Source organism: Meriones unguiculatus, chromosome 4 (assembly GCF_030254825.1).
Source record: "Meriones unguiculatus strain TT.TT164.6M chromosome 4, Bangor_MerUng_6.1, whole genome shotgun sequence".
In the NCBI taxonomy this organism is placed as follows: domain Eukaryota; kingdom Metazoa; phylum Chordata; class Mammalia; order Rodentia; family Muridae; genus Meriones; species Meriones unguiculatus.
The window spans coordinates 78727315-78741431 of NC_083352.1; positions in this window are offsets into that span (position 1 = coordinate 78727315).

Genomic DNA, 14117 nt, shown 5'->3' on the forward strand with positions numbered 1-14117 from the left:
TTTCTACTGGAGGTAAGAAATGCTCCCAACACTCTTACCTGGCCTCCCCAATTCCTATCTCTTCCAATATACCCAAATGCCATGAGAGTAGTAAGAAAGAGTTACATGCCTTGCCCCAAGCTCCAAGTAGGATATTTATATCTTTATTTTTCAAGATTATTTTATTAATGTATCTATTTACATATAACAATTGGTGTTATTATGATATTTTCATACATGTATAAGAGCATGGGTGAGACATTACATACAGTAATATGGCCACCTTACCAAGCTGTGTATGACTGAAGAATCTATTTCTTCCTTCTCTATCACCCATAAAGTAACTACAGATTCTCAGGGAAGAGTGAGATCTCTTTGAGTGCTTCTCTACTAGCTACTACCAATTGCCTAGAATCCCCTGCAAAGCCGTCTGACCCTCCCTCCCACACCTTCTCTCTCTAAAACAGAATGTTGACAGGCTCAGTCTTGTTGCAGTCTTATAGGCAATTCTAGCTGCTATGAGTTCAAGAGTGCAAACCCTGGATATTAATTAGACACTAAGTAAGAACTTGGCAGGAGAGGACATGAAGAGAGAGAAATGAAGAGCCTAGCAGAAGCTCTGATCAGCTATTCCATTTAACCTTTTCATATATGTTGGATGTTATAGAGTAGAAATCCAATGAATTTCAGGACAGAACCTAGGCAGCCACTGCCTGGAGACTAGAATAAGACTTGTGGAGTTCAAGGAAGTTTGTTTACAGCAAACAAATGAGATGTAGTTAAGTAGAAGAAATATTTAACAGATAAGGTACTTCTGAGACTATGACAAAAATATGCAACTATTTTCTTAATAAGAAAATGAGAGTGATGAGGGGAAGGAGAGAAGAAGAGATGGGGGAAGGAGAAATGGAGGCAGAAAGTAAAGTAAAGAGGAGGAAGGAGGGAAGAAGGAAAATAATCAAGAAGAAAAGAATGAGAAGGGGGAATGAGGACTGAAGAAGGATAAGAGAAGAAAGGAGGGAAGGACGAACAGATGGATAGAAGAGAGAAAAAGAGAAGAGAAAGGTAGAAGAATAGAAAAAGAAAATGGAGGGATGGAAGAAAGAACAGAGGCATAGAGGAAGAGAGAATGAAGGAAGGGAAAGAGGAAGAGAAGAAAGGAAGATGTGGAAAAATAAAGAAAGAGGGAGGATGGAAAAAGAAGGATGGGAGGAAAAAATAGAAAAACCCAGGGTCCAGCTATGAAGCAAAAGCAAACAGGAGTTTTTCTGAGTCACCAGTAGTGTTACCTGTAAAGCAGAGATAAATCACTTTAGTCTACATGTCAAAGAATTTATTCTCTTGACAGGCATTACTCTCAAGGATGAAATGTGATCCCAGCATACCCTCTAGCTCTACAAACTTAGAAATTTATGCAGCCACAATGAATGAACGCTTTCCACTTTTTGCTTGTTGACACCAGTTCAAGTTCGAGAATGGACCTATAGATAAAGCAAGGGCGTTCTCATTCAGGTTTTGAGAAAGACTGTTTGTGTCTTCAGTCTTGCTATACCTTACAGAAGGTGGGTAAAGAAGAGGGCATTGTAGGGCAAGAAAGATGTCTCTGTAGTTAGGAAACTTATGTGCCAAATGCACATAAGAATATCCGATGTTGTGTGCCCAACTTGTGTGTGTGTTATTTTATTCTGTGTGGAGTAAACTTTGGAAGGAATTGGTGAAGAAAAATAAGTGACCAGCATCTCATCTTCCTTATCAATAATGCAAAAGCTTTGTAGCTGATAAGTCACAAAGTGTTGTTATAAGCATATTAAGTAAAATAGAAAATTTAAAAGGAGTTCAAAGTGGTACCACCTATGCTTAGAGATGGAATTCAGAGGCTGTGATGATTACCTTTAGTTGTCAACTTTGCACAGTCTTATCAAAAAAAGTGTCTCAATGACGGATTGTCAGCATCAGTTTGGCCTGTGGCCATGTCTATGAGGAATTGTCTTGATTATGTTAATTGAGCTTAGAAGACCCACTCATTTAGGGCAACACCATTCCTTATGACTGAGTCCTGGGAAGTATAGAAGTGTAGAATGAGGGCTGAACATTTGCATGCATGTGTCCACTCTCTACTCTTAATTGCAGGTGTGATGCAACTAGCTTCTTCAGATTCCTGCCTTGATTTCCCTGCAGTGATGGACTATGACCTGGAACTGTATATTGAATAAACCTCCCCCCAAATGGCTTTTGTCAGAACATTTTATCAGTAAGACTGAGGGGATGCCTCAGTCTGGGTTGCTAATGATCCTGTCAAGCCATTTGGTTTTATTGACTTGCAAACCACACCCAATATTTTGAATAAAATTTAAATTGAAAGATCATTCTAACAAACAGAAAAACAACTTGATTCAAGAGTTACAATTTCTCTTTGGAAATTGTGCATGAGATCCATCTAACAGATTTATTTGCTTAAAACTGAATCTGAGACTCTTACCCTGCACCCATGACTTGAATTTCTATACATTACTAAGAATGCATTTTTAACATACATTTCTTACTGTACGAACTACATGCTTTAATGAAATGACCCCAGAACCAGGCAATTGACCTATGATTTACTTCTAAATCTTGTTCCTTTCAGAAATAAGGCCTAAAGCCCTTTGAGTAAGAATTCTTATATTTTTGCTTTTCCTTTGTTGTGTATGTTGCTGATTTTCAGTGGCTTATGGACTCACCACAAACAGAAACTTTCTACCTTAGTTTTATTTTTATTTTTGAAATTTATCAATTTTAGCACTAATTATTTGTAACTAGGTCTCGTGTGGCCTAGGCTGGCTTCAAACTCAGTATATAATTGAAGATATTTTTGAACTTCTGATCTTTTCACTTCTACATTCTAAGTATTACTAGCACGTATGACCATGTATCATTTGTGCAATTCTGGGATCCAATCCAGAGCATGGTAGACAAGCATTCTAACAACTTAGCCATATCATATAACGTATATCATGTAACACTTAGCCATATAATATAACATATATCATATAAAACATATCATACAACAACTTAGCCAAATCTCCAGCTCTTCTGTTTGATTTCCAGTCTTCTTGCTCCTCTAGTCTATGTACTTATCCCTGTCACCCAATCCACCTGCTACGGCAGACACATCTCCTTTCTCTTGTCCTGCTTCCTGTCCTGATTCATGGCTGATCATGAGCAGCTTTCAAAGCTGTGCTGGTCACATCAAAAGAAAGAGAGGGAAGCTGAGAAATCAGGTGACCACTTCCCTTGCCTAGTGATAGGTTGTGTGGGAGAAGAAGATAAGGCATCCAGGCAACTGACTTTTCTTGAACACTCCAGACATTATTTCACATGCTTCATGGGAATGACCCTCTCAGTTCCACGGCAGCCCATAGTGCAGGTTCTATTCTTGTGTAGCACTTGCCTACAAATTGAAACAATCTCTCCTGGAGGGAAACCCACTAAAACTCAGAAAAGGTTCTAAAAGTATGATCATTAAGAGTCAGTAAGTAAACAACTCAAAGGTCTCAGGAAGTACCTGATGCTTAATGGATGTATTCACAGGACTTCCCCCTCCTCAGGTGTTAATATGGAAAGCAAGGACATCTGAGGAAAAGATAATCTTTGACCTATTGACCTTCCTATGAGTTGTACAGAGAGATAAAGGCTACTATATTTGTAAGCTGTCGTCCATACTGGGCTGGGCTTTCAGTAATTCAGCTGCCTTTGATTCATTCCTGCTCTTGTAAGTAACCCCTCTTCATAGTCTTGTAAGTAATGCTCATACACTTGAAATAAATTCCCACCCTATACTCCTGTAAGTAACCCCAGTAAATACTTTGGTTCACCAAGTGAACCCCTAACATCTATTGTTGGTCCCCTTTCTGGAGTGAGTAGACATTTGTTCATGTCACCAAGAATGGTATAACACAACAGCCTTCTTTTTGTTACACTCAAGAAACCAAACTTCATAAAAGTTATGTGACTATCTGCATATGTCACTATTGTGGGACTGCTAAATTGGCTGGCTCAAAGTCTAAATTTATAGTAAGTATTATGGCACATGCCTATAGTCTGACCATGGAAGATGTAGAGGCAGGAGGATTAGGAGTTCAGAGCTACATGGTGAGTTACAGTGCATCCTGAACTATATAAGATCCTATCTTAATAAACCAGAAACTGATCAAACAAAAGTTGGTTTAGAACTACTTAATTTAATGCATGTGTTTGTGTGTTCAGACAGCATTATGTAAGCAGGCTAGCTTCAAATTCACTATATATCTGAGGATGATCTTGAGTTCCTGATCTCTCCTGCCTCTGCCTCCCAAGTGCTGGAATTCACTCAAGCATCATCACGCCTGGCTCTCTCTTTCAGTTCTTTAAAATGTATCAATTACAGTGCAATTCCATAGTGAATGGCATCCAGTGGATGGCAGTTTACACTGCATAACAAAACAGAAATGGCTATAGCTGTATACTAACGAGCAGGATGGTAAGGGATCAAAGAATATGTTGGAAATAAACATAAAATTGGCCTTTAGCAATACATGGAAGGATGCCCATGGATGTGGACTTTAATCTTGACAGTATAATAGCTGAGTTCTCTGGTCTTGACTCTCCGGAATGCAGTGGTTTAGCAAATAATCATCACATTCTCTCCCAACCCTGAAGAATAAATAAATACTATAAAGAAACAAAGCATATTAAAACTATTTTCCAATTTTGATGTTTTGTAAATTGCAGAGGTGAATGAGGCAGAAGTATGAATTTAATGTAAAATAGTACATCAATATTTAACCAAAAATAAAGAATTCACATATCAAAACTTAACTATTTGCTATCCAGTATAAAATGGATTTAGGATGTGTTTATCTATTTGTGCTACTGTAACGTTCTAGCATAGAATGTGTGGCTTAAACAGCAAAAGTTCATTTCTACTAGTTGTGGGATTGCAGAAGTGAAAATTTAAGGTCTCTCTGAATTTTTTTTTTCCTGGCTTATCCACAGCTTTCTGTTAACTGACCTCTTCTTTTGTGTGTGTAATGAGAAAAAAAAAGTACCCTTTTTGATGTCTTTTCTTATAAGATCATGTAAGATCTTTGTGAGTTCTCTTAACTGCTATGAAACAGTAAAGGCCCAGTTTTTAAACACACCCACTGGGCATTAGGGCTTGTGGTGTCCCCAAAATTGAAACTTTCCATTACGGCTCAGGTACTAAACAAAACTCACAAGTCTCAAGAGGCTCCTGGAAGTTGCAGGACTCACAAAGCCCCGCTATAAAGTTATGTAGACAGAAAGGATTGTTCAGAAGAGGGGACTCTAATCAGTCAAACTACTGCAAGTTGCATAGGGAGTTCCAGGATGAAACTACTACCCATGATGGGTTGGGCATTTCAGTCATCCATGCTCCTGTAAAAAATTCCAATAAACTTATCGCTTTGCTAAATAAGACTTAGGTGGAATCATTGAATCGGTGTGATGTTAGTGTCCTACCTGAGGTAAGCAGATTTTTTGTGTGTGTCTATGTGTATGTCTTTTTTAACATGAATTTTGAGACACACAAATACTTAGTTTGTATTATCTTAGCATCCGTGGAATGAGAGCATTGGCTCTGGATTGACAAATTTCTCCTAAGAAAAGAGAATAAAATGCTCAAGTGATGTCAGAAAGTCAAATAATAGAGTACTGATTTCTGAAACTTCAGAGCTCACAGGAATCATCTGGTGAGACTGATTAAACATAGTATTGGAGAATAAAATTAGCTCCCAGATCACTTGTGACCAGAGCTAAAAAAAAAAAAAAAAAAAAAAAGAACATTCTGTCTGGTCAGATACTTTCCACTGCCCCTAAGAAAATTACATAGCAATCTCTTTAGAGAACTAATTTTTTTTCCGTCAATTACCTTAGAAATAAATTTATCATTTCAGTGACAAGGAGACACAAGTGGATGGTGTTGTCAACTGAATCCTGTCTGTGAGCAAGAAGCTCTTTCTCCCGTCTCTCTCAATAAAAATTTGATGCTATAATGTTAAAAAAAAAAAACAAGTAAAATCATTATTTGAGGATTACGGATTATAGAGTATTTAAAAATAGAGATATGTTTGTTTCTTTTGAGATGTGCTGAGCAATTAGAACTGGGTCAACAAAACATTGCTCAACCCAGACCCTTAGGGGACCTCCTTTGGTAGGGATGAGACATCTGTGATAAGCATATCTTTCCCTTTTTAAAGAAAGAGCACTTCTCCAAAGCTTGGAATGAGATGTTTTTTTGTCTTAAGTGGTTTAATCATTCTCTCGGGGCTTGTGTTTATACAATTAATGTGCTCAAAAACTCTATTAGTTTTTGTAGGCCAATAGGTTTTATCTAAAAATAGGGATGCTAATGAGAGCAAGGAGGGCTGGATCTGGTTTGAAAGTTTTGGGTTGGTGAGGTTGCTCAGTAGTTAGAGGTGCTCCCTGCCATGTCTGGCCATTCCCAGGACCCACATGGTACAGGGAGAGAAGCAGATCTGAAAAGTTGTTCTCTGATTTCCACACATCCATGTTTCTGAGCGTACACTCTAGATACGTGACTATAGAAAACATGATTTGGATAAGAACAGAAGTACAATGCATGGATTCATTTCATTTATACTTTTGTTTATAAATTCATTTTGCATAAAGAATATCAAAATAGCAGGTTTTGTTGAGTCCTTAATTCATCAGACAGTAACCAACTGTGAAAGACAAACCATACTGTGATAGTTAAACTTTCCTGTCACCTCTTCAGGATTTAGAATCCTCTGGAAACACACTTTCAGTCGTTTCCAGTAGGTCTAACTGGGGAGAAAAGCCTCACCTTGAGGAGGCAGCTGCCTCGCAGTCCTTCAGCCATGGATTCCCTGCTTTGGTGGACTATACCTTTCAATGATGAGCAAAAGTAAACCTGTCCTTTTTTTTTTTTTTTAAGTTTCTTTTTTCAGGTATTTTGACATAGCAATGAACAAAGTAACTAATACAGATAGTGAGATTAGATATCTTTTGTAGGAGACTTTTGTCCCCTTTATGGCATGTTCTGATGCTGTTGGCTTCATAGAATCCAGATTCTTTCTTGCTACTGTTTGAATACGGCCCATCAGCTAAAGACTTGTTCTCTATCCCATGGCGCTATTGGGAGGTAATGAAGCCTCTAAGGGGTAAAACTAGTGGAAGGAAGCAGTTAGCTTATTGGGGATGAACCCTTCATGGGAAGACTGAAGCCATGGCCTCTTTTCTTCCTCTTTCGTTGCTTCCCAGTACCCATCAGTTGAAGTCTTTCTCTCTGCTCCCACCCTACCCCAGGTCCAGTAGGTATGGAGACAACTGACCACTGCCTGAAACCTCTGAAACATCAGCTAAAACTTTTCCTCCTTTTAAGTTAATCATATTAGATATTTTTATAGGGATTGAAAATGTCACTAATGGCTTTATGTACTAAGAGCTAAGATGGAGGGGACTTAGAAGTGCCAGGAAAATGAATAGGCCTAATTATTGTGCTTAGAAATTATGTGAGTGGGTCATATTGTTTACTCTTAGTCAGTCAAATAACGTACATGCTGTTGTCACCTTCCCAGGAGAGATACTTGTATTTCTAAAGTTATGCCATTTGACTGAATTCAATCACTAAAACGAAAATATGGTCATGGTCTGTGTTTGTCTCCCATTAGTGGGGATTAGCTACCCAGACTTGTGATGGTTTATAGAAACCTACACTGAACCCATTGTCTATTTTTACATCAGAACTGTCATATTAGATCACATCAATGGAAATATAGCTCAGAATCCAGTACATGTCAATCACCTCCAATGCTATCAGGCATCCCACAGACAAGTTTACATATTTGATCTGGGCTACCATATCTCCCCTGCAAGGCATATTTTTATCCATCTATCCATTTATTCAAAGATGCTTCAGCTCTACACTGAAATGCAAAATGAGCCATCATCTCATGTGTCCCGGCCCTTTATCCCACAGTGCTCATATTGTAAGGGGAGCCATAATGTAGAGATAACTGGCCAGAAGTTGAATGGGCAGTCCCAGCAGCCTCATTTATATCTACGAGAATTTTTGTAGACTTGAATCATGTTTCCTTTGAATTTGGTGTGTGTGTGTGGGTGTGTGTGTGTGTGTTTGTTTGTGTGTGTATGTGTGTGGTGGGGCGGGGGAGTACAGGTTGTGGCACAACCCAATTGCAATGGAATTAACTGACCAATGCCTGAGATCTCTAAAATGTCAGTCAACACAGACCTTTCCTCCTCGTAAACTTAATCACCTCAGGCAGTTTGTTCCAGCGATTGAAAACTGATTAATGTGCTTAGCTCATTATGGATTGTCTATCTAACTCTACTCTTTGTTTCTATTCCAGGAGGATGTGTGAACCATAGGATATGTAACTGGCAGGAAATCATTAAAGATTCAGTGTTTCTTAGTATTAAAGAAATCTGGGATCAAAGAGACCCAGATCCTCCAATGACTTCCTTTATCACTCTTTTAGCCTAGTCTACACCCAAGCCAAAGAATCCACAAATATCATATGTCCATTGCACTCTTTGGGTCATTGGGATCCAGTCACTGGTGATACAGTGGCACTGCAGTAGCTCACATGTCAGATCCAACTCCAGATAAAGATCTCTCATTATGACTGTGCCGCTTTCATACGTATTTCCAAATTAAAAAAAAAAAAAAGGAACAGTTTTTTGACATAAATGAATGTGTTATAGTATGGTTCTTCTAGCTGCTATTTTCTCTCCCAGAAATCAGGCCGCACCTCACCATGCAGTCTGTTTTCTTCCAGGTGTTGTGCCCTTGAAGCCTTCACAGGGTTCTCACTCTTTCTTTCTTATAATTGTGAGCAAGACCAGCTTCTCTCCAATACCTGGACCTGAATTAGATTTTTGGTTTTTGCTCTTGTTTAGGTTCTTCTTCCATGTCAAGGGCCACACAGGCCACATACATGGAACCTTCCGCTTGCCCCCTCTGCAAACCTGTGGAATCCAGGAACCTCCCTTTGACCTTGGAGTTTGAAGGTTCTCCTTTAAAGGGTCCATTATACTGCCTATAGCTATGATGCCCTTGCTCCTACTGGCCTCCTATCCCAAGGTCCCCCTGTAGCTGCCTATGAATATGAGTCAGCAAACCACTTAATCAAACTCTCATGAAAGTTATTTTTTTTTACTTTTTTTAATTAATTATAGTTTATTCACTTTGTATCCCCTTTGTAGCTCCCTCTCTCTTCCCCTCCCAACCCCACCCTCTCTCCCCCTTCTCCACCGATGTCCCTCCCCAAGTCCACTGATGGGGTAGGTCCTCCTCTCCTTCCTTCTGATCCTAGTCTATCAGGGCTCATCAGGAGTGGCTGCATTTTCTTCCTCTGTGGCCTGGTAAGGCTGCTCCCCCATCAGGGGTAGGTGATTAAAGAGCAGGCCAATCAGTTCATGTCAGAGACAGTCCCTCCTCCCATTATTATGAAACCCACTTGGAGACTGAACTGCCATGGGCTACATTTGTGCAGGGGTTCTAGGTTATCTCCATGAATGGTCCTTGGTTGGAGTATCAGTCTCAGAAAAGACCCCTGTGCCCAGATTTTTTGGTTCTGTTGCTCTCCTTGTGGAGCTCTTGTCCTCTCCAGGTCTATCTCCCCCTTCTTTCATAAGATTCCCTGAACTCTACCCATAGTTTGGCTATAAGTCTCAGCATCTGCTCTGATACCCTGCAGGGTAGAGCCTTTCAGAGGCCCTCCGTGGTAGGCTCCTGTCCTGTTCCCTGTTTTCTCCTTGTTCTGATGTCTATCATCTTTGCCTTTCTGAATGGGGATTGAGCATTGTAGCCAGAGTCCTCCTTCTTGATTAGTTTCTTTAGGTGCACAGATTTTAGTATGTTTGTCCTATATTATATATCTAATATCCACTTATGAGCGAGTATATACCTGTGTGTCTTTCTGCTTCTGGGATACCTCACTCAGGATGATCTCATGAAAGTTAATTTTATGCCAGGTCCTTTCTGCAAAACTGGAGGACTTCCTTTCAGAATGTACATGGAATTCCAATTTCAGTCAAGGTGGCACAATAGGGACAGAAACAGCTGAGTCCCAATACCTGTCTATGCCCTTAGGATGTGACTGTGGCTGTATCTGAGGTTGAGCATTTGCCTGGCAAAAACTAGGCCCTGGGTTCTGTCCTTAGTACTGTGAAAAGCAAGGAAGGACTGGAGAGAAGTGGGAAGAGAGGGAAGAAAGGCAGGCAAGAAGTGTGTGTGTGTGTGTGAAGACATAGTGATTGATAACTCCTTAACCAGACAGGGCTGAAGTGCTGGATTACTTGAGCCATGCCTGAGAGAAGCCCAGTCATTCAGGAACCTACAGAAATGTTATGATATGTTGGAATGCTGGGTTGATACCCGGCAGATGGAGCTGAGAGGAGGGTGGCCAGTCTATCTGGATGCCCTCCGTGGCTGAGGGGGATGATAAGTGTCAACGGCCCAGACTTCCCCGGATTTCCCAGGGAATAAAACACCACCAAGCTGGGAGATCTGTCGAAGCAAGAACTCGGTTTTATGAATAAAGTGGTCCTTTTTATAGGTTTGGGTCAGGGGGCAGGGTTAAGGAAGTGAGGTAGGATGATGTAGAGGGAAAGGTTAGGTAGTGCAAGGAGAGGTGGGCCAATGACAAAACTCCACGTAACAGTTACCAGGCAGGGTTGATTTTAAGGCAGATACGCTGAATCACTTTTGCCTGGAAGTGGTGCCTCTTAAATCAGAAGCTAAAGACAGGTCTCCAAACTGGAGCCAGGCTCAGGTAGATGCAGCAGGCCTTATCAGGCCCAACATTAGAAGACAAGGTGCTCTACCAAAGACGCTATAGTGAGAATTAACAGACAAGACATGGGCTAGGAGGAAATACTGACCGATGGTATCACATGCCTGTGACCACAGAACTTTGGAGCTTCAGGGGTACTGTGAATTCAGGGCCAGCCTGGGCTACGTAGTGAACCTCCCCTCCTTCTCCAAACAACAATAAAATCCTCAGATAAAAGTGAAATAGCATCCACAATCCCACTCCAAATACAATAAACTTGGTCTGTGAGGCTTCCATAGTTGTTGCTCCCATTGGTCTTGCTGAAGTTCAGCTACACAATACTATGGCTCTGAGAGTCCTTGTCCACCCAGCCCTTTTCTCACACGGGAAAGACGTGCAGCTGCATGATTGAATAATCAGACTCTGTGAGTGGAGTGGCTGAATGCTCAGAGGAGATTCTACAGAAGATTCCAGCGAGTACGGTACAGGTTTCTTTTCTTTAATAATTATTTATTCACTTTACATCCTTATTGCAGCCCCCTCTTTCTCTCCCAGTCCCTCTCTCACATGCCCCTCAGATGGGGGTGGGGCCTTGTGTGCCCTTCCTCACCTGTGCTGAAAAGTTTACCCACTGTACGAGCAGATAAGCTGGGGTACTGTTAGAGCATTTTACAGCTCCTCTCCCAGTCCACAGGCTCTTAAACTCTGTCTCCTCTTCTATAAAGTTCCTAGAGCCTTGGATAGCTGATGCAGACCACTCACCTACAACTGAGCACTCAGGCTTACTTACATTTCTTTCAACACTGCGCAGTAAATTGAAGCCTCGTGTACATCAGTTTGTATTGTCCACCACAGTCCCACCCATTCTTAGGACTGACCAGATGCTATTCTGAGGGAATCTAAGTGCTTAAAAACACAATTGTGTTCGTATGACTTTGAAAAGCCATTCATTCTGCTCCTGCCCTGTAGAGCCAATGGGGCAAATCTGTGTCCTAGCCACTTTCTTAGGAAAACAGGCTGAGTTCTCAGAGCCGTAAACTCCTTCATGGCTGTGGCTTGCAATATGCTTTTATTTTGCTGACCTTCACTCTCAAACCTGACCTATGTCCATTTCTACTATATGCTTCTTGCAGTTCCAGAGCTGCTTTGCTGTCTGTCTGTCTGTCCATCCATCCCCCCCAACTCTGTATATGTGATATGTGCATATTTATGCCAACGTGCACAGAAGGCAGTAGCACATGCACACATGCACATGTGCAGGTGGAGGTCTCTCACTGGACTAGGACCTCCCCACTTCAGCTACACTGGCTAGCTAGTGGAGTAAAGAGATCCACCTGTTTCTGCCACTGCCCCACTCCTACTGCTGGAATTACTGGTGTTTGTCACTGTACATGGCTTTTCATATGGATCCAGAGGATTTGACTTGTAAGTATGTATTTGGCTTTGGTTTGGAGGGCAGGAGGGTGGAAGCATTTGATGAGATAGGGTCTCTTGCTCAGTAGCTTAGCAAGGTCTCAAACTCACTATTTTTCTGTCTCAGAATCCTGAGAGCTAACATTACAAGTGTGTGCTCCAACACATTAGTTGTTTTGCTGTGAGTCAGGGACATCAAACCTCTCAAGCACTGGAAACACAGGCATGCATCTCCATAACACATCTAATTTTACCTACCTTCTCACTGGTTCCCTGGTTAGGATTCCTTTTAAAGCTTCGATTTTAGGTGCTTAGGTAGTTTGCCTGCGTGTTTGGTGTACACTGACTGTGTGCCTGCAGAAGCCGGAATCATGAGTCCAGATGCCCAGGAACTGGAGTCACTGACAGTTGTATGCCACCATTTAGATGCTGGATGTTGGATTCGGGTTCTCTGGAAAAGCAGCCAGCACTCTTAACCACTGAGCTGTCTCTCCAGTCCCTTGAAGTCATATTTTTTAATTTAATTTCATTATTTATTGTGCACAGGGTGGGGGAGAGACACATGGCTTGTAGAGAGGTCAGAGGAAATCTTGCAGGGCTGTTCTTCCCTTCCACCATGTGAGTTCTGGGATTGAACTCAGGTCCTCTGACTTGGTAGCAAGTGCCTTCACTGCTGAGCCACCTCACCAGCCTCCTGGATCTGTTTTTACAAAGAAAGCCAGGAGGAGTGTCAGTGCCTGGCCTCTACAGAGTGAATATTAGACAGAAAATTAGTCAAAAGCATGTACTTTGTATCAAAGCTAGAGCCAGGCATGGTGGCACAAGCTTTTAATCCCAGTACTCGGGGGAGGCAGAGGCAGGAGGGTTGCTGTGAGCTTGAGGCCAGGCTGGTCTACAAAGTGAGTCCAGGGCAGCCAAGGCTACACAGAGAAACTGTCTTGAATAACAAAAACAACAACCCTCCAAAACCCCAATACATCAAAGTTGGTATTATGTGTCTGTTTAAGTAGTGTGTGTGTGTGTGTGTGTGTGTGTGTGCGCGCGCATCCATTTTCATCCCTATTTAACACAAAAATTCTTTCTTCAGGACCTTATGTGTCATTTTCTTAATAGCTTTCTTATCATGCAAAGATCAGCACATACCAATGCTCACAGCCATGTTCTTCCCTTCTCCAGGGAGTCCCTCCTCTCAGGTATTTATCTGGCAACAGAGCTCATTAATATGGTAAGGCATTCTGGTTTTAAACAGCTCCTCAGAACTGAACACGCCATCATTGAATGGAAGCTTCAGTCCTGAGTGTGTGTGTGTGTGTGTGTGTGTGTGTGTGTTTCTTTTTCCCTGCAAACAATCAGGCAATGGAACAAGGACACAGGAGACAAAGCCTGCCCCCCTCCACTTGGCAATGAAAGGCATGTGCTCTCTTCCATTAATAGACAGAAATGTCACAGGCTCTCAGCAAGGCTGACTCAGGCTTCTGTGAGGAGGGAGACCCATTGAATCCCTACCCGTGCCCCACTTCAAACTGGCAGACAGTTCAGCCCCTGTGGCTCTCTCTTTTGCTGTCATTCCTGTTGATTTGCCTTCAAGGTGGTCATTCAGAGGGAGCTGGAAGAAAAGGCCACTGTTGTCATTTCAGACAGGGGCTCTGCAGTGGCTCTCTCCCTCTCTCTCCAGCTCCAGCCTCCTCTCTTAGCCCAAGGGCTCAATGAAAAGGATTGTGTACCCTGAAATGGTATGTGGATTTGTGTGTGTGTGTTTGTTTCCATTAAGAGGGACCCTCTTGAAGACAGATAATAACCTCTTCCCCTCACAATAAATGACAAGCAGAGGCACAGTTCGTTGGGGCTGTGGCTGGCCTTGCATCAGAAAATTCCATTTTCCTCCCTGCATTGACTCTGTCAGTCATG